We start from the raw sequence: 21,483 nt of genomic DNA on the forward strand, positions 1-21,483 counted from the left end.
TCATAGTCCCCTTTCCTCCATACTTGTGGGACATCTCCCCGTCCTGTGGGACGGGACCGGAGCACTTTGTAAAAAGCATCCAAAATGTTTCCAAGTAACTCTGCCCACCTTGGCTCTGCCCCGCGCATCGCCCCTCCGTCCTTTTCTTTGCCAGGTCAGAGACCCATTACCAATAACAGAGGAACCTTATTAGAGGGGACGGCGGGCGTATGGAGGAAAGGGGACTATAGACTAGGAGTAAGGTGGTCACTACGGTGAATAACCTGGTAATACTCCTACGTCCCGTCCCCTTTCCTCCATACGTGTGGGAGATTCCCAAGCACTCCTTACAGGAACTACGGGTGGATGGAAATACCCCTTACTGAAAAAGGTTCTTCAGCACAGCCTGACCAAACTGGGCGTCAGCTCTAGAACTCCTATCGAGGCAGTAATGCTTACAGAAAGCAGATGGAGGCCCAAGTAGCTGCCCTAGCGATGGACTCCCAGGGAACATACTTCTGAAAAGCAACCACAGCTGCCTTGCCCCGCACCAGGTGTGCATGAATACCTTTAGGAGGTTTCAGCTTTTGGATAGTGGAAGACTCTGTGATGCAGGCGGCAATCCACCTAGAAATAGTTGCCTTAGACGACTGCTTGCCTTGAGGGTTGCCGAAAGTCACAAAAAGTTAACAAGAACTTCTAAGCTCGGAAGTCCTATCCAGGTAGTCATACATAGAATGGGACTGGAATAATCTTATTGACCAGCAGCTCCAAAGAGCAAGCTGAGCGCACCTCATTTTCAGACGTGGTAGAGTTAACACGCAAGAGGTCACGATGCTAAGCAATCTTTGCAACCACCAAGCAGACACATGGTTGAAAGGTCCACAATCCTGTCCCCTCCCTCAGGAACAGGGTATCCCAACGGAAACCCAGAAAGATCAGGTCTTGAGAGACAGTCATTGAGAATTTCCACCAGTTCACTGACAGCCCAAGATGGAACAGGAGCTGAAGGAGTGACTGAAGGCTGGCCGAAGCAGCCTCTGGGCAAGGACTGCGCAGGAGCCAATCGTCCAAGTATGGATATACATGAACCCCTTGCAGTCTGAGGAATGCTGCGATGACCAACAGTCTTCATAAAGACACGCAGTGCCGTGATGAGACCAAACGGAAAATCACGATACTGGAAGTGGGAGAACCGCAGATCTGTTCGATGCAGGCTCCAGATCAAAATATGCATGTATGCATCCAGAAGCTCTACCACGCGGAGCCAATCGTCCTTCTGGAGAGAGGACTTTATCTGGCAGGGCGTAATCATCTTGAATTGCTCTTGAAAGAGATTGATCTAGGATAGGTTGAGGACAGTGCGTAGGCCAGCCTGGTTGGGTTTGGGCACTGTAAACAGACTGGAGTAATAGCCCTCCGCTTGCTCCCTCAAGAGAACAGGTTCATGTTCTGAGGTCTCGAAGTTTCTGTACCTCAGCTGAGGGAGGGTGACCCAGTCTGCTGGAGATGAGGGTGGGGTGTGGGGGTGAATGGGCAAGCGGAAGCCTGCCCGAGCGACAGACAAAACCCATCGGTCGTCTGTGATGGTCTGCCATGCTTCCAGATGAGACTAAATTCGTCCTCCCACAGAGACTCGTGCAACCGAAGGAAAATATCATTTAGGTGTTTTATCGGCGGAGAGACCGCCTGTTGCTGAAGAGGAGGCTGTTGGCCGAGAGAAATCCCGTCCACCTTGCTGTTGCAGTTTACGGCAGGGCCCGCCAGCTGAAGAATCTGCTTGGCGCGCACAGCAGTCCTGAAAGCCTCTGAAACCAGAGAAGGACCTCATTTGAGACCCCAACCTTTTGCGTATAAAGGGCCTTTGCTGGTGTTTTCGCAAGGACCGACAATGACCTCGCAGTTTGAGTGCTTGCCTTGGTCTTTGCGAGTTCCTCATCTGTGGTGGATTGGAACAGTCCTTTACCCTCGAGGGCAAGATCAAGCCCCTTGTCCTGGACTTACTTCAAAAACTTTGAAAAAGATTTTTCCCAGAAAATTGAGGCCTCGGCCAGGACATCCTTCTGAAGAACAGGCCGGTACGCTCCTGTGTCGACAGAGTAAAGGCTCCTGAAAGTACCCACTCTTGGGAAGCAGGGGGCTCGGGTATTGGGCTGTCTAGCAATGTCATCATATCCACCACTTGGTCGTGAAAGGCTCTAATAAACAGGGCGTCGCGGTCCTGATCCGCCTGGTCCTCATCCAGTGAGGCGGGAGCAGAAGTTTGATCCGCTACACGTGGTGCCTCAGGCACCGAAGGCGTGGCTGACGGAGCAACCAGAGTCTTTTCCACAGAGGAAAGTGGAGGCATAGGAGGCAGTGGGAGAGGAGGCCGCACCGGAGGGGTGGAGGAGGTGGCACTACCGGGACCCACATAGGGATTGCCGGAGCAGGGGCCGGCTCAGGCAGTTTAGGATACATTTCCTTAAATAAATCCATAAAGTATACCTTCATGGGATCAGAATGCAAAAGCCTCTGAAACTTGCCAAAACACACATCTTCAGATGAAGGTCTAGGCGCTGGAGTGGGCAGAGGCCACTCGGAAGGGCATACAGCCATGATCACAAAGAGGATGGTTGCCAGTAGGGTCCCCCACAACTGGATCTATATGGATCAAAGGTGCAGACACAGGAGGGAGTGAGACTGTATGCAGCAGCGGAGTCCAAGCAGGCAATCCATTGGAGGTCGGAACAGTTTTTATTATCCACGAAACGTGGAAAAGGCTGCTCTGCCACAAAAACACACCCCTCAGCACCAGAAGTGGGCGACGTTGGTTTAAGAGGGGACATCAAAATGGCCGCCGTGGACCGCGGGGGTTAGACCGCCATTTTGTCAATGCCTGAGGCAAACTGTGTCACATGTGTAAGTGATGCCGTGGTCACCACAGGGGAGTCAGGGGCCTTATGTTGCATTTTAGCCTTATGACAAGGAACCTCGGCAGAGCCAGTGCTAGCAGACCTAGAGTGCTTGAGCCACCTTAGGGACTACCGAGAGATTAGCCCCAAGTGAGGGAACCTCAGCGGAGCCGGTACAGGAAGACTGGTGCTGGACCAGCTCCTTTGCCACCTCAGCAGGATTAGTTCCACCACAGGTCTGAGCGTGGGAAGGCTTAGAGTCACCCCCTGAAGCCAGAACCCCACAAAGGCGGCCTCCTCAATCCTGCTGGTCTTAGAAATAGCCCCAAAGAGGGGAACATCAGGTGTAACCCTGGTACCTTTTGGACCTCAAGCCAAGACTATGTGCACTTCCTTCCAGATACGGAGACCTCGGGGCTAACCCCGTTGACAAGAGCCCCAGAAGGAATGGGCCCAGCTTTAGCCCCTAAAAGGGGAACCTTGGAAGAAGATCTGGTTTTGGCAGCCCCTTTGCAGGGGATCTCAGAGTAAGCTCTGGAGCGTCTTTTTGGACACTTCAATGGGATCCCTGGTAATAGGAGGACTACTTGAGCCCCTACCCGGACCCAGAAGACCCCGGGAAGGAGTCCCCCTGGCCAGGGTGCCCTGAAAAGGAACAAACTTACCAGCCGTTTGCTTTTCTTTTCAATGAACGGCTGTAAATGTGGTGGAGGAACGCGTTGAAACACCTCCCAACTGACAAGCCGACGCTGGAGTGCCCGGACGGAGAGGGAGTCGCATTAGAAGCACGCGTCCCCAACGTTCAGGGCCTAACCCCTCCAGGGAAAGAGGGGGGATCCACACTCACGAAACAAACCTCGCACGATGAAGAGGACACGAATCCCAGACGCTCCGGCATAGATGGAGGACAAGATGACCATGAAGCCGGGGCAGGAATGAAGGACATGGGGAACAAAGAAAAATATTCCCTGTGATGCAAGTGCATCCGAGCCCGACCATGTGGAGAAAAGGACTGAAGTGCAATTCGCGGGGCTGAGCACAGGAAGGTGGGGCTACAGTCACGAGCGGTGGCTCCATGTAAAAAAGAAAAAGGACAAAAAAATATGTTTTGGTCCTGTCCTGAAGGACAGAATGTCCACAAGTATGGAGAAAAGGGGATGGAACGTAGGAGAACTTGGATTTGCTATTGCAAACTATGAATCACAATTGGCCATCAAGAAATGTTTGAAATTATAATCCCCACCATTGATAGCCCAGTTAAAAATGATTTGTCTGGGACTATGCAAATTTACACTGATTCCTATTTGTACATTTTATTTGTCCAAGATAGTCCCTGCATTGCTCTTTGGTTTAGAGATGACTTTAGTCAATTCACAATGCATTAAAAAAAAGCAGAGTCTCAGAACAATTTGCTATGTAATTATGTAGGTTTGCTAATTAAATGTAAACTTCTGTAGCACAAATTGGCCATTTAAAATTACTCTGCACACCAAAAACACAGCACGCCCTGCATTCTCTTACTCTGAGCTTCCACTACCCTCTCTTCGCTGTTGACTGCATGTTCGAAAGGGGCAAAAGGAGAGAGAGTGCAGCAGTAATCATCTACTCCACTGTTGAGAGCCAACAGCCTGTGTGGGAGTGCTAAACAAGAAAAGTTCTTTCTTTTTCAAATATCAGACCAGTATGTATCAACTTAAAAAATAAAAAACAGTCAAGAATTGCATCCGTAAGAATGCAAGTTGTAACTTAACGCATAATTACAGTAGAACGCTGCATTGTCTTCATGCTTTTCAGTAAAGTTTAGTGGATCTAAATCCATGTCAACTAAATTTCATTTTGTAGAGGAAGGTGCATCATATTCACAAGTGAACACTGAATATGTATATATCATCATGACCGTATGCTTTTGAAGGAAAACATGGTGCGGCAACCTACTGGTTGCATACATTTGCTGCCTTCGATACGGTTGACCACCCAACCCTGATCTCTCGGCTATCGGCTGCTGGCCTGTCGGGCCAGGTTCTGACTTCGGTTCTCTACTTTCTGCTCCAGGACTGTTCATCTATCTTGCAGAATGCCGCAAGGGGGGGGGGGGGGGGGGATCGTCCTCCTCCTCCTCCAGTAATCCAACCCCCGGGCTATGTGAGGGGGGGGTCCCTCACTGCCCGGGGGCTGGATTACCTTCAATTTCACATCGGCGAGCGCAATACATGCTGACGTGAAAGTAATTTCACTGCAGCAGCCATTTCGGTAAGTTGCTGCGGCATCCAACAGATTTACATATACATAGCATAAACATCTTCCTTTGGCTCCTCTAGGTGGGTATCCCACCATCGGGCCACTGCCACCCGCATCCTATAAAATTGCAAGGTATCCGTTGCTGTGTTAGCGTTCCCATGGTCCCATATCTGTGTCGTGATGAACTTCCCCACGGAAATAAGTCTCCCAGAATAACCCCCCCCACCCCCTCCCCGTTTCCCCATCTCTGCATAAGTGTGGTGTCCCAGGTGGGTTTCAGCCCTGGGAACTTTGAGAGTGGCAGCCTTTTGTAGTAAGGGCAGGGCCTTTCTGTGTAGCACAATATTCCCTGCCATGCTCTTAGTGTGGTTTGTACTGGGTCGAAGGGGCAGCCGTCTCTATATTTCCTATCCAGCAGAAGGGTTCTAATGTCAGACCCGTCAGCTGCCTGGTGTTCCAGACGTACATGGGGGGGCATCGTGAAGTCTGGTGAAGTATTCCTTGCCAAGCCATATGGGCACATTTGCAAATAGGTGTAATAGTTTGGGTAAGATTATCATTTTAACCAATGCTAATGTGCCTGCCAATGAGAGCGGGGCACACCGCCAGCGGGAGATTCTGCCCAACACTTAAGTCTCATGCGCTGCATAGTTGTGGCTCAATAAAGACTTTCTCTAGTCGCCTGGAGCGAATCCAGTCAGGTTATTGGTTATGTCCGGGTGGGTTTGGTTGTCTGGGCTGTAAGGGGGGGGGGAATATTTCTGATTTTGTATAGTTGATTGTGAATACGCAAAAGTGCCTGAATTCGGTTATATCTTGTATTATCTTGTCAAGGTTTATGCTGGGCTCTCTTATATACATGAAGACATCTGCGTATAGTGAGATTATGTCCGGAGGTCACATCAGCCAGATACTCCTGTTCCTATGCTGCTCACGAACCATGTAAGCCATTGGTTTGATCGCCAACGCGAATATGAGGGGGACAGGAGGCAGTCTTGGCGCGTGACCCTCTCCAACCATATTTCCTTTGAGCATTGCGAGTTTACCAGCACCCTGGCTTTCGGCTTTGTGTATAGGAGCTTAATGAATTTAATCAGCTCTTCCCCCATGCCACACTTCTCTAGAACAATTAACATATATTCCCAGGAAACAATGTCAAAAGCCTTTTGCACATCTAAGGCCAATGCTACTGCCTCAGTGTTGGGTTTGATGCGCGCCATTATGTTAAATAGGTGGCGAATATTCAAGTCAGTGGATCTCCCTGGTATAAATCCTGCCCAGTCATTATGCACTAAGTGTAGCATCGGGGGAAGAATTCTGTTTGCGATCAATTTGGCAAAGGTCTTTGTGTCAACATTAATTAGTGGTGACAGGGGCCTGTAAGACCAGCAGTCATTACCCAGTTTTCCAGGCTTTAGCAGAATTGTTATAGTGGCTTCCCGCTGGTGTCCGGTAGAACCAAACATTGCGGAGCTTCTTTCCAAACCTTTAGTAGGTTGGGGGGGGTTGAGACTAGTGTGTGGGCTATGTAGAACTCGGCCGTTACGTCGTCCGGTCGAGGGGCCTTGCCTCAAGGGAGTTCCTCAACCGTAAACAGGACATTGATCTTTTCCACGGCATTCCTGGATAATCTAGACAGCTGGGTCCCTTCTAGGAGCGATTCAATTGTGTTTGCCCCGCGCTGGGGAGCTGCTTTGTGCCGCATTCCGTAGAACCGCTCAAATACTTTAAGGATCTCTTGACCAGAGTTTGCTTTCTCCCTGTTCCGTCCGGATTTCCTCAACATACAGGTGGTTCCTTTCTGCCCACATCAGTGCAGCCAGTAACCTGCCAGGCCAATCGCCGTGCCGCAGACGGCCTAGCAAAGTATTTAACTTCTCTGTGGGCAAGGGTCTTAAATTGTTCTAATTTTGAGTGTGTCAGCCATAGTTGTGGGGTCTGGGTCAGCTATATGGGCATTTTCAAATGTTTTGAGTCGGATTTCAGTCTGCTAGTTCTCATTGGATCATTTTCAGGACCCCCAAGTTCTTTAGCCATCCCCATCCCCCTAATGCAGGCCTTAAACACCTGCCACAGAACACTGTGTGAGGTCTCCCAAGGTGTATTCTGGTGAAAGTCGGTGCGTATATCTGCTTCTATATCCGCTTTGAACACCACGTCCGAAGGGCCTCAGACTTCAAGCACCAGCATGAAATGGTGCTAGGGCCCCCCCTGCAATCAACAGTGATACCATGACAGGGGAATGGTCCGAAGGAGTAAGAGGCAGGATCGTACAGTCAGAAACCCTCCCTATCCATTGTTTTGAGATTACTATGAGGTCTATACGAGAGGTCATATTATGAACGGATGAGTAGAATGTTAATTGGTGATCCTGTGGGTATTGTGCCCTCCAAATGTCCCCTCAGGTCTAATTTCCTAATCTGGTCGATGAGGCTGCGGCTGCTTTTGGATAGTGGTTTTGGGGCTCTCTCGGTATGATCCAATTGTATACAATTCCTATCCCCCCCCCACCCATAGCATCAGGATCATTCGGTGTGTCAATGGTGCCCGCAATAGCCTCATCAAACTATCATGACTTCACATTAGGGCTGTATGTGTTGACTACCCCTTCCAGTATCCCATGGACCATTATGTATCTGCCCTCCGGATCAATGTTGGACCATTGGCGTACAAATTTGATCATTTTCTGTACCAATATTGTAAACCCTCTGGATTGGGTTGAATATACTGTACAATATCTGTTGGGCTCCAAGGAGGATGCGATCTGGTGGTAGGCTGCCGCTGCAGCGTGCGTCTCCTGAAGGAAAAGGATACTGGCTTTGTGCCTTTGTATAATTTCCCAGCCCCCGAACATTCCAACTCATCAGGTTAATCACCTCCATTGAGTTGTTTGGAGATTATCTTCCCACCCACGGTTACAGCCATGATAGATATTCTGAGCTAGCAAGCACCCTTCTCTCGTCTGGTTTCGTCTGCCATAAACCTTTACTTATTTTCAACCCCCAACTAGTCCCCCCCCCTCTCCGTCCTTCATCCCCCTCCCAATCAAGGTGATGTCATCCCTCCCTTCCCAAACAACTTGCGTCCGCCCCAAAACTGGGCGAACCGCACAACAATTGAATCGAACAGTGCAGAACTGCATGGGGGAGCATTGCTAATACCCATCATCAATTTACAGGATACTTTGTTAAATTGGTGCACCATGGACCTTTAAAAGATCAGATTCTTTGACTAGGTAGTTTTCCCGGCCGGGTCATCATTCTCGTTGGTGTTCTGTGGGAGAGGTATATTTGCTTCGATGTAGGCCACCGCCTCTTCACACTGTGAAAAATAACGTCCCCTGGTGTTGGAATCTCAGCCATGCCGGGAATAGCATTGCATATTGCACCGATCGGTCTCTTAATAGTTTAACGCCTGCAAATGTTTTGCGCTCTTGCAGGACCACCTTGGAGAAGTCCGGGTAGATGTGGATGGTGGCCAATTCATATCGGAAGAGGGGGGGTGAGGGGTGGGGAAATAGTTCCCTGGCCAGCCAAAGGATGAGATCCCGGTCACGATTGTTCAGTAGGCTGATCAACACGGGCCTGGGCGGGAGCCCCCGGTGTACGTCTAGCTGGTGATCTGTGGGTGCGTTCCACCATAAATAATGTTAAGAAGGGTGGTTCCCCTAGGAGTTTTTTCAGAAGGGTTTCAGTCACAACCTCCATGGGGCCTCTGCCAAATCCTTCCGGCAGGCCCACTATACAAATGTTTTGCCTGGAGCAGGATTAGAGGTCTTCCCATTTTTTGCAGAACACGTTTCAAGTCTTTGGACATGGAGGTTACTTGGGTCTTCAGCTCTACAATGTCATATTTGGCCATCCCAACACGCGTCTCCGCCTTTGTTACTCTGGTGCTTTCCCACTCTATTTTGGTGTTTAGTGTTGCGACCTTAAGGTCGATGTCATCAAGATTGCCACCCAATGTGGCAAATCCTGTCTGCATGCTATCCATTATTTGACGCAGATCCGGCATGTCCTGGCCTGCCTCTGTGTTATCACCTGGGTCTTTATTGGTGTCCATAGCAGATTTAGCAACCTGCTGTGGGATATATGTACCCACTCAGCAGCACTCCCTTCCACATCACCAAGCTGCACTTCAGCAGAACCAGCAAAATGGTTGCTCTGGCTCCTGTGAGCACCATTGCCGAACACTAAAACTGCGTTTTGCAACGACAAAAAGATGGCTACACCACCTAGCCAAGCACATACTGGGCAAGATCGAACAGGGAGCACCCCGGGAAAGGCTACTAGGGTGTGTTCTTGTTTGTCTTAAAGAAAGTTAAAAAAGCAACGCTGTTCTGCTGCAAGCCCAAAATTCCCATTGAAAAGGGAATATTTCACCTTTAAAATGATGCCGCTCTGATGCTATTTGTCCCTGTTCTTCATCACACTACCTTTATCAAAAAGACCCGGTCATGCCCAGCCATATTCACATTGTGCTCCATCAGAAAAGAGCCTTATTCCTGAAAGACAGGTTGTGCCAGCCAAACCTGAGCAAATCAAAGACTTTGGCCTTGTACAGACTGTTGTGTAAAATAAGCTGGCTACAGCTCCAGAACAATATTGGGAAGTAGACGGAAGAGAAATCCCAGCAACATTTACCATGTGTCAAAATGGGCTTGTGCAAACCATAAGAAAAAAATGCCCATTTTCAAAAGTACAATGTTGAATGAAAGCGTGTCCGTGCCTAGCAATGTAAAGGGGTTTGTTGCTGGGGAAATCTATACAGGCTGTTTTATTCAACATGCTCGTTTTGATTCAGGACAAAATAAAAGAAAAATCTAACTGTTAAACTGCTTGGGCTGGATTTTGCAATCTCCCAAAACAGGTTATTCCTGTTGGCAGAGCTAAAGCTTCCCACAAAAGGGAACCGCCATAACCTTCCAGGATACGAAAGTGATAATTGCTAGGTTGGAAAACTGACTGACCAAGACAAAAAAACTTCACATACTAATCATACTTGGGTCTGGGCTGAGCCATCTTACAATGGAACTTCTGGGACACCAACCTGTGAAGTCATAAACCTTCAATCAAACTGGGAAACCCACCTCCACAATGGCCTGACCTGACAGTTGGGGGGGGGTAGCTAAAGAGAAAATAATGCTTCCAGTGAAGGCCAAAATGATGCCCATTTGTTTCAAAGACTATTTTTTAAATAAAACTTGTAAGACTTTTGTTTGCAACAGGACTTTGCAAAAATGTGAACAGTTTGAAAGTGATTTTATGGGCTTTAATTTAAGACGTCAGACTTCACTGCCACATGGGAAATAGAAATGGCAGAGAATTGGGTATTCCACGGACGCAAAGTGTACAGGATGCCACTGTCAAATTTAACACTGATATGCCTAATAATCTATACAAGTGTAAAGTTATAGAAGTAATATAATTCTCACTGAAAAGAGCAAAAAAAAAACTGGTAAAAGGGCGAAACAAGGTCCCACAACCTTGAGGATTGGACTGCTATACTCTACATACAATATGTAATCTGCCCATGTGATTTGTTAAAGTGCCACAAATGTATACATTTGTAAATTAGGTTAGGACATATTTTTGGCAAAAGGGACTGTGGGATGGCTGTTTACCTCAAAATGCAACCTCAAACTGGGACGACTTCTCGAGGAGGCAGCCAACATTGATTGTCCGATCCACTTCTTGGAGGTACGCCTTGCTTAGTTCTGCCCACCAATAATTCTGTGATGTCACCATGCTCCATAAATAAGAGTGGTTGACAGAGCTCCAGACGGACTCTCTCCTGAATTTTCTGTGCCGGCTTTCCTGATCTCCCACATTCATCCTGCCAAACTCCAGATTCTACTACAAGGCCAAAGCAAAGCTGACCAGATTTCACTGCCAGGCCAAAGCAAAGCCGACTACTCCAGCAAAGGCCTAAATTAAACAAATCCAACTAAAATCCCATTAAAAATGGGAAAGGCCACAGTACCTTAGCATCCTGAGACCAGACTGGCTTGTCCAGTTCCTGTGCCATCCAGTGACCCGAATTGCCCAGCTGTACTTGCCATCAAGGTGACCAGACCTTAGCCCAGCAGTCTTTTGCCAGGAGAGTGTCAGTCTAGAAAAATGGATACCTCTATTGTGTGACCGCAAACGTATTTTGGTGGCCGTGGGCCAACCGTCGGCATTTAATCATTTCGCAGATGCCAGCCAGTCTCGTTATATGGTAGAATATGTTAGAATAATACAGCTAAAGGCTTGAATTCTGCTTTTCTTACGCCCACCCCCCTTGCTGAGCCCCGTTAAAGCGTGTCGGCTCCCAGGACAAGAATAGCACCTCATAGATAGCAAGGTCTGGAATGCAACTCTCCCCCCGTATGTAGCTCGCTGCCTAGAACAGAAGCGCTGTGTTCTATTCAACAACTGAAAAATGCCTCTGCACTCACAAATTGCAAATTGTTACTAGAATAGATGTTTGAAGGTGTCATAGTTGTCGAAGATGTCCATCACACCAAGTTCAAAGAAACCCAATAAGGGGGGTGTTAAACATGTCATAGCTGATTGTTTGATATGCATTTTGTACATATGTAACTGATGTACGTAATTCACTGTTGCGTCCCTCGAGGTCTAGAGATACACGTCGCGGGGCGCGAGACCGAGTTGGCCAACTGAGACTTTTGCTTTGCAATAAACCCTAGCTTTGGGAATACAACCTCGTATCTATCGTGTGTGGTGACTCGCCTTGTTTCCATAGACGTTAGGGACCAGTAGGGGCCCCTTTCAAGTCCACTACCTGGTGACCCAAGCGGTGCAGTGACCAGAACACGGTTGACTGTTCCAAAACTCCCGAAGCATGAACTGCGAGTATACCACATCCTGTAACGCATAGTCTACCCCATCGTGACCCTTTGTCTTTGTTCCACTCTCTAAGCAACCCTATCCATATCCTGATAACTTGCCCAACTGTCAGAATTCTGTGCTTCTGGCCCTTGATCTCCAAGCGTTAGCGCCACTTTTCTCTTCATTTCTGTCTTGCATAGATCACAAGTCATTAGCGATATTGTGTTTACATTAATTTTCCCTAATGAAAAGGGGTACACTGCGTGAAGGGTTACAACTGCAGCGTAACTTATATTCACGGGTGGCGTTACTCTTTTCTTAGCCATAAAATCTAGTTTAAAATTAGTGTTTCATTTTAAAACAGATTTTCTCTTTCACTGATATATTTTCCTAAAACCCGAACCTCACTACCTTCCAAATCTCTCTCAATTCACCAGCTGGAGACCTATTTTCACCTCTATATTGTCCCTGTGATCTATATCTATCTCCCAGCCCAAGAACCGCATTGAGAATTAAAGTATTTCACCAGTGTTTCTTCAAATTCGTTTGCCTCATTTTAATTTAGAAAATTGCAACTTTCCAACGTGTCATTCGGCTGCAGCATGTTCTAATTTTCCGCTTGTTTTGGAATTGTATGCTTCTTGTTGATCCCTTGCCTTGTGATTACTAGGGTTTATGCATTACTGTTGTCGTGAGAAGTCTCATTTGTCTCAAAGATTTGTCAATTTCTGAGTGTCATTTCATGCTATTACAAAGGGTTTAAAATCCCTTCCCTTTTCCCCTCTTATTTTGTGAGGGAAGGTCGGACTTTGATTCTGTTCGCTGCCTCTTATCCCAGACTACCTGCCGCTTCTTTCTATCCCCTCAGAATTTGGTTATTTGTGGGCTGAGTGAACATTGCAGGGGGAACCCTGAACTTGGGTGCCATCTACCTGAATTCAAAAAGTGCTCCTATTAAATTGTGTTTTGGGTATGTTCTACTAGAAGGTTAACCAAGTGCATTGCTTCCATTTCCATTGTAATTATCACCCCAGTGGTGATTGCTGCCAATATTAAAGTGTGTGATTTTTGTGCATTCTAATTGTATTTCACCAACCGGCCTCGTTCATGGTCCATTGTGACCTGGGATATTTTATAAGATGGGGTGAGAGACGGGTCGGGTATCGGCTTAATTTGAATTCATTGAAATTAAAGAAAAAGCATTCCTATTGAGCACCACATCCCAGGCCAAGACCAAGTGTCCAGTGTGACACACCGATTGGAATCGTTAACACTGCCTAGTGAAGGGTTCTATGTTGCCTTGCTTTTTGTGTGCCCCTCATCCTTTGGTGTGGCCTCCATTCTGGTTACCCGCGCTCACTGGGGCTAATGAGAGGGAGGTTCTGACCCGTCAGTCTTCTCCTCCCCCTGGAAAGTGTCCACTGTCCCTCAGGTGGCCTCTGCATAGCAGTGCGCCCAGATGCTTAGGTGGTGCCTCACTCTTACCACCTCATATTCCTTAGCTGGGCCAGTGAGCGTGTCAAAGCAGGCCCTGCAGCATCTACCACGGGCACCCAGCACAGGCTAAAGCAGAGTGTGTGGCTGCAGATTGGTTGTCACTATGGAAAAGGGTATGGCCCCACTCAGAGCGTGTGGTTGCAGGTTAATTGTTGCTGTGTAGAAGAATATGGCCCCACTCCTCTGCAATGGTGCGCGCTGCCGGTGTTGCACTTACCTCACGATACAAGAACGTTCACAAGTCTCTGTCCTACTGGTATCTAGGTTCACAGTATGGCTCTTAAGCCCAGGGACAGTCCGTGCGTGTGAAGTCCCTCCGGTGTCTTGTGCTCCTCCGTGGGCCTGTCAATTGCTCTTCCAAGCGGCTGCCACTGGGGCCAAAGTTCGCTCGCACAGCGGGCTCTCTCTCTGCTGGGCGGGGAGAGCGGGACTCAACGGGCATAGCTGCGCTCGTTGCCGTCCCCTGGCTTGCTCCCTTATCAACAGCAATGCAGGTGGGCCAGGATATGTACCGGCAGGTTTATAGTCATAATGTCGACAAAAAAATGTCGACAGACAAAAATATCGAAAAAATAATGTCGAAAATAATAATGTCGACATTCTATACTTTTAATGTAAAAAGTCATAATGTCGAAAAAAAAATGTCGACATTTTTTTTTCGACAATATGACTATAAACCCTTAACACTATCAACACCTCACCCAACACCCTCCTGCAACCCCCCCCACACCCCACACCACCACCCTCCCACCCCTCATATGCAACACATTCTAATTATTTATATATTTATTTATTTATTTTTTCAATAAATAAATAACCAACAAAAAGTATCATTTACTATGGGGGGGTCCCCCCCCAACCCCCCCTCACCCAACACCCCCCTGCCACCCCACCACACCCCCTAACCACCCTCTCACCCCTCATACTCAACACAATCTAATTATTTATTTATTTATTTATTTATTTTTTCAATAAATAAATAACCAAAAAGAGTCTAATTTACTATGGGGGGGGTCCCCCCCCCAACCCCCCCTCACCCAACACCCCCCTGACACCCCCCCACACCCCCCCCAACCACCCTCTCACCCTCATTCCCAACACATAGTAATTATATATTTATTTATTTATTTATTATTCAATAAATAAATAAACAAATAAATAAAAAGAATATCATTTACTATGGGGATGTCCCCCCCAACCCCTCTCACCCAATACCCCCTGCCACCCCCCACCCCTCATACTCAACACATACAACACAACAATAAATATATATTTATTTATTTATACAACATTTCGAAAAAATGTCGACATTAATGTAAAATGTCGACATTTTTGTATGTCGACATTATTGATTTTCGACATTAATTTGTCGACATTTTGACTGTCGACATTATTGATGTCGACATTATGACTGCACACCGTACCGGCAGGCCAGTTCCAGTGCAGTGGAAAGGTCGTCGGGTCCTGCTGCCATGCAGCGATGTTCCGTGCCTCCCTCCCAGCAACAGAGCGCTCTGGTGGTGCTGTGCTACCTGCTAGAGCTAGGGGTGAGGCTCCCAGGCCGCTGTTGCTCGTAACTCCGTGCAGGGTGTTGTGGGAGGGCTCCAGTTTCAAAAGTCAGCTCAGACGTACCCCGGCTCCTCGGGGACCCTCAGAGCCACGCTGGATTCACTATGTGCACTGAAGTCAGGTCTATGGGTCTGTTTCTGGGTGAGATGTTACGGAGCTCAGAGAGGCGCAGCCCTTTTGCAGGCTGCCAAACAACACCCCCCTGCGCGGGACATTTAAACCTAATGCACACTTGAAATTCAGTAGAAGAGAGCTGCAGAGCAGGGGAAGCAGGAAACAGAACCAACAGCAGAAGCAGACTCGCAGAGACAAGGTGTGCTGGGAGATCCAGATACTCACAGGCCTGAGAGGACACTTTGCCGGAGGGACGGGAAACCGGTGAGTGTGGTGGAGGCCTCGGAAGGACTGCTGGAAGTCAGCAGTTGCGAAGCGGCTGGGAGATGTGGTTCAGTGGCTCTGCATTGGCTCCGTCGGCAAGGGACTGCAAAGATGATGCAGGAACCAGATGACGGTCTGAGAAGCAAGGGAAGCCTTCCCAAGGACAGAACTTCGCCACAGCCAGATGCCACAATCTGAAAGCGCCACAAACACTGGTGAACCGGCCCAAAGGGGTTGGGAGTCCTGTGACATATTAACAGAGATACAAGCAATCGAATAATTATTTTGAATACCGAGTAAAGTTGAAGGGTAAAACCTGTACAAGTCTCCTTATATGAGATGTTGATTTGGAACAAGAATTGCCACCAACAAAGAAATACTAGTGAAGAGATTGACAGACAGAACTTGAACAAGGGTCCATATATGAGATGTCAATATTGAGGGGAGGGTGGGGATTGGGGCATGTAGTATCTGAAGTCAATGAGGTATAAACAGTGAAAGAGTACAACTGTTATATTTGGAAAGAAAGTGAACACTGTAAAACGTCCTGGTGGAAGAAGCACACCAGGCAGTGAGACCTTTTGCAGTAAAATACCTGGCAGGAGAATATACCAGGGAATCTGCAAGATCCACAAGGGGGTGGGGGGAGATTCTTGGCAGGGGGGTATACCAGGTAATCCATAAAGCATATGAAAGGCAGAGATATAGGGCTGTATGAGAGCCATGCCCGTATCCCGGCGGTAATTGCACTGGGATACCGCCAACGCAAATAGTGTTTCTGCTTCTCGGTCCGGGGCAATTTGCATAGGACTTTGGGGATTTTCGGCACTACTACCGCCGGCTGTAATAGCACCCAAAAACCTGCTGAACATTAAAAGTTCCTGCCAAACTCGTGATTGGGCCAGCCCTTCAATGTGGCGGTACTAGCGTTATCGTTGCATTTAAAGGCTACCGCCCAACTCGTGATGAGGCCCATAGTAAAATATACCTGGCAGGAGAGTACACAGGGGATCTAAAGCATATATTGAAGAATTCCTGGCAGGGGATTATATCAGGAAACTGCCTTTGGTAAAGAGACACTTACCCGTGAAGCAGTTTGTAAAATAGACATTTTTGCTATCCTTTAAAGTAGAAGAGACTTCTTTTGCCATCCCCCAAATAGGGTGGTGTGAAAAGACATTTCAACTACTTCTGAAAAGACACATTTTGCCAACCTGAGAAAAGTATTCTATGAAAGACATTTCAACTATTCTTAAAGCTCTCTGCTTTGAAAGGGACGCCTTCAGTATTCTACCTGAAATTATCATGGGGAAGGGTACCACTAGATTCAAGGATTATGTTGAACTTTCATGTTTGGTTTTCTATTCACTTTTTGCTAAACCCGAATCAGAAACATTTACCTTGCACCCGTAATTGTTTAAATGTGAGGGACAGTTATGTTTTGGACACAAGGACCGTTTGCATAATTTGGATGCCAAGACACAGACTGGTCTTTAGTTTAAGTTTCCTAGGTAGGGAAATTCTCTTTAGGATAGGGATAGAACAGCCTTTATTCAATCCCTTTAAGTTAATAAAGATGTCTAATCTTAAAAACATGCAAATTAACAAGGGGGGTCCTGGGAGTCCCTCTGCCAGACATTAGTCCTGGTTACGAGAGACTTACCCAGAGTCTTTAGCTCACTATCTTTCACAGAGAAGAAATATCCCAAACATATCAGTCTTTGTCCTGCCCTGGAGCAGTCCAGACCCGAAATGGCAATTCTCCTCTGAACAAGAGTACCAACAGCATCCCCAGACACGTGTTTCGGTCTGGTTGGACATCAGTAGGGAGGAGCTGTGCCTCTCTAAGAATAGTGAGCAAGGGGTCCACGTCTGGATTCCTCTAGTAACTTAGGGTGAAACCCAAAGTTACTTAAATATGCAAATTAACAAGGGGGGTCCTGGGACTCCCTCTGCCAGACATTAGTCCTGGTTACGAGAGACTTACCCAGAGTCTTTAGCTTAAAAACATTACCCACTTTGTGTCTGTCTCAATTCTGACCGCTCACATGGGACTTTTTTTCTATTCCTATGCATAATTGGGCATGAGATTGGCCCAACGTGTTCGGCTACTGTTATACTTTTGTATAAACTCTGCATATGGGCAAGTGTATTTGCTGTCTCGCTGTCCTGCTCCGCACCCGGCTCCTGAAGTACTCGGATTCGCCATACTCAAAGATCGTGCACATTGGACGTCGCTGCCGTTACTGGAACGTCTGCAGACTCTCACTGATGGGCTAGCTGATTCAAGTTCGCCCCATAAGCAAATCCACAATAAATACATTGCGCACGCGCATTTGGGCAAGTGAATTTGCAAGTGCATTTGCTGTCTCGCTGTTCCGCTGGCGAGCGGGGAGTCGGGAGAGGCTATTTAGTGTAAGCAGGCCTTTCCTAATACTGTTTTATTTAAATCCAGACTGTGAAGTGTTATAAATCTCTGGTCTTGTTTTAATATATTATTTTATTTCTCTAACTGTTCAACTCGTCTAATTAATTTAGGCGACTTCCAACCAGATATTATGTTTTATTCTAGCTGCTCGTTAAAAGCGGGAATGCCCCCATTTCTGCATTTGAAAAGGGTACTTCTTCAAACTCATATAATTACTTGCAAACGCCAGTTGAAAGACACTACCAAACTTCGTGGAAAAACAAAAAACATCAAAGGGCGATTTCCTTGTCAGCCGATAAGATTTTTTTTGTCGTCCTGATTCGCTACGATCTCCATTTAAAGATGGAACTGCTAATATAAAAAGCAATTCTTTAACTGTAGACTCTTCAGGAAACATCCCAATTGTATTGGCGGCAAACCATATGCTAGCCAACGTGGTTCCAGTCCGGAACGAAACATGCCCGCATTTAGCGGGCAAGATTTCTGATTAGATTCTAGAAATTGCTCGTCAGCATGATAATATTCTTTGTACACAACCTGAATTGCGCTCTAATGATCAGGCTCTCCAACCCCTTCAGCCTATCTCTGTAACTAATACAATGTTATTAAAAAAAAAACCCTAGCTGCTCGGTCCAATTACAACATGCTTTGCGTGCAGCATATGATAAATTAACTACAACAGGCGAGATAGATGAAGAAGCTATAGCCTTCATGAATACTACAGGTGAGAAGTCCAGGCCCCACACTGGGGATTTGATCCAATTACAGGAAGAGTTTAACTCACCATCTTTAAACACACTGAATAACGATGTTCCACCAGTGGCAAATCCTGAAAATCATGAGCTTTCAAAATCGCCAATTTTATTTGAAAAATCTGATAATCATTCATTTAACAACTCATTGTCCTTCATAGCGCCAACGACCAGATTCAGTGAAGCACCCAGTGACCATCTGTCTCAGTTGCATAATCAACAAGCCCAGCGCTTCTCGTTTCCTGAAGCCCCAGCACTAAATAATACACTTTCTGCCATGAATACAGCTTTACTAAACGATTGCGAAGATATACGAAAAGTTAGATCTAAAATTGGTGAGGCAGACAGATTACTGGATGTCATATAGGACAATGCACAAACTAAAACTATATGTCAACAACAAAAGTTACTATTGACATCTTTGACACCACTTTTGAGCATGGATCCTATTTATGTCAAAAACACTAACACCCCGCTTGAACAAGAGACAGGCAAAATAAATTTGAATGTTAGAAGTACCACATCAAAAACACCAGAGGTGGAGCCGATATCGGAGGTTATAATTCCGGTGACGTGTGCAGTGAGCGAATTTACCAAACCATCAGGTGAAGTGAGTGAAACTCCCAAAATGTCAAGTTTGATAGAGCCAGAACTATCAGCGCCCATTAGGCCTACTGCTGATCTTTTAACTGACCTTGAGCCACAAAGAAAAAATCCCTTCAACATCTTTGAGAAGAAACATCTCTCAAGTAGAAGTGGCAAACCCATCAAGAAACACGAAGAGGAAAGGATTGATTAAGAAACCAGCTATGTTTAGAACCCAAAGATTGAAAAGGAGACGCTTTGTTAAATTGTTTCCCCCTGGGAGGTGCTAGCAACCTGATCAAACTTGTACTACCCAATGCACAACTGTTACCCAATACACAAGTATTTCAGGTTGCAGGTTCAAGAAAAGTAACAAACCAAAAGCCTCTAGAATACCAACCTCTAACCGACATTGTTGCCCTAGTAGAGATAGAGGACACTCAGGATGGCCACAGGGTGTCAGCAACCAACACTATGTTTCCAAGCTCCAATCCCAAAATTTCAAATGAACCCGATCTACCAACAATGCAAGTGCTAAGGGATGAAATACGCAATTCAATTGGGCAATATATAGAAAGAACTGCAAAAGTCATAATAAAACCAGTGATTCACCTCAGAGTACACCTAGACATTGTATGTGCCATTAATGAAGGGTCCCATGCACCCTCGGATCGACGAAACCCAAACTCAAAAGGCCGCTGATCTATTTAAAACAAAATCGAGCCCAGGTGCAGCTCAAAAGTTTATGCAACCAATTCATACAGCCACTAAATTAAATGCTCATTCAAATAGTCTTAATACAAAATATAAGAACTATTATAAATTGATAAGTTGTCATGATCAACCATGTGCTCATTACGATCTAATTAGAAGTTGCATCCTGAATATCTTTCGAGATATTCCACATCTGGCTGACTTGGCCTCAACCGATACCGAATTGGTTGAATTCTTAAACGACAAGGATTTTACTAAAGCCAGATTATTCGTAAAATCCGGCCTCATCATTAATTCCTTATGGCAAGCGAGAGTGGCCTTATATAATTTGGGTTTCAGTCTTTCCGATGATCCAGCGGTTCTTGATGCAAATAAATGCCACTTTGCTGCTCCAATCATGAGAACATATGTAAACTCGGCCCTTCGCCAAGATTCTGATCACGCTTTGAGCGGGCAGCCCAAATGTTGGGAGCAGCATGTGTGTGAAATCCACAAATGTATAACAACCAACCCACTTATTATGAAAGTATCAACCTGGTCTCCTGGAATACGCGAGGTTACAAACACTTTATTAATAATGAAAATAGCAAACTTCACATCTTTGACATTATTATACTCCAGGAAACCTGATTGACCATCAATCCCGTATGGGATGCCTTTGAGATACATCAGATTCCTGCGCTAAAGAATGAAAGAGGACGGCCCATGGCAGGTTTATTAATAGCCATCAAAAAATCACAAGGTTTTGTGATCAAGAACTATGAGCCCATTAGCCCTTACATACAGATGTTGAAACCATCAAAGAATGGCTCTTCCATGGCCATCTTACATATATATTGGAGTCGACTACAGCTCACACCGAATATATTTTTTGATAAACTAAATATGGCATTGGATCTAATTGTGCTGGATAGGACAATCAATCATACAATCATCTTGGGAGATTTAAATCTCCATTTAATTACAAAAGATTCTCGCCTAATCTATCTGAGGTACGTTGACGGATTTTGATGAAGTCCATGAATTTTTCGATGCTAAATGGATCCATATTGGGCGATATCCCTGCACACTCAACTTGGAATAGAGGCAATTCGGAAGCAATACTAGATTATATTTATTGTAATGATAAATACTCAAATTTGGCACAAACACTTCGCATGACATCCAATGCTCATAGCGATCACAAACATCTTCAATGGTTTTGGCCCAGGTAACATTGTACTTCAAAACTCTACTTTATCAGGTATGCGTATAAATAATGCAGGCAATCGCATTACCTGGACAAACCATAAATTGAGGATGCTCGACCAATTACTTGTAAAAGAATGTATGAGATACAATTTCTGCTACATACAAGCTATGCAAATATTTGTCCAAATGAGAACATGCACTGGTCACCATCAACAAACACCTGCATACACCCGATATGGAGGTGAAGCAGAAGAAAAGAGAATTGAAACAAGATATGAAATTATTGAACAATGTTCCCTTAGCATTAAGAGTGAGTCAAGTGAAATCCCTAAAACAATTCTATCATAGATGGTTACGAGCAAGGAGATCACTAATGTACCAAAAAGATGGGGAAGATATGATGCAACAGATTACCCAAAAAACAA

General features: G+C 46.1%; 1 protein-coding gene across 3 annotated transcripts in view; it reads right to left on the reverse strand.

Annotated features, from left to right (window-relative positions):
• Window positions 1–21,483, reverse strand: part of PPP1R12A (protein phosphatase 1 regulatory subunit 12A) — a 2,468,713-nt gene that overhangs the window by 2,368,180 nt on the left and 79,050 nt on the right. The gene's annotated exons all lie outside the window — the stretch shown is intronic.

Source organism: Ambystoma mexicanum, chromosome 12, assembly GCF_040938575.1.
Source record: "Ambystoma mexicanum isolate Mex_15411 chromosome 12, UKY_AmexF1_1, whole genome shotgun sequence".
Taxonomy (NCBI): Eukaryota; Metazoa; Chordata; class Amphibia; order Caudata; family Ambystomatidae; genus Ambystoma; species Ambystoma mexicanum.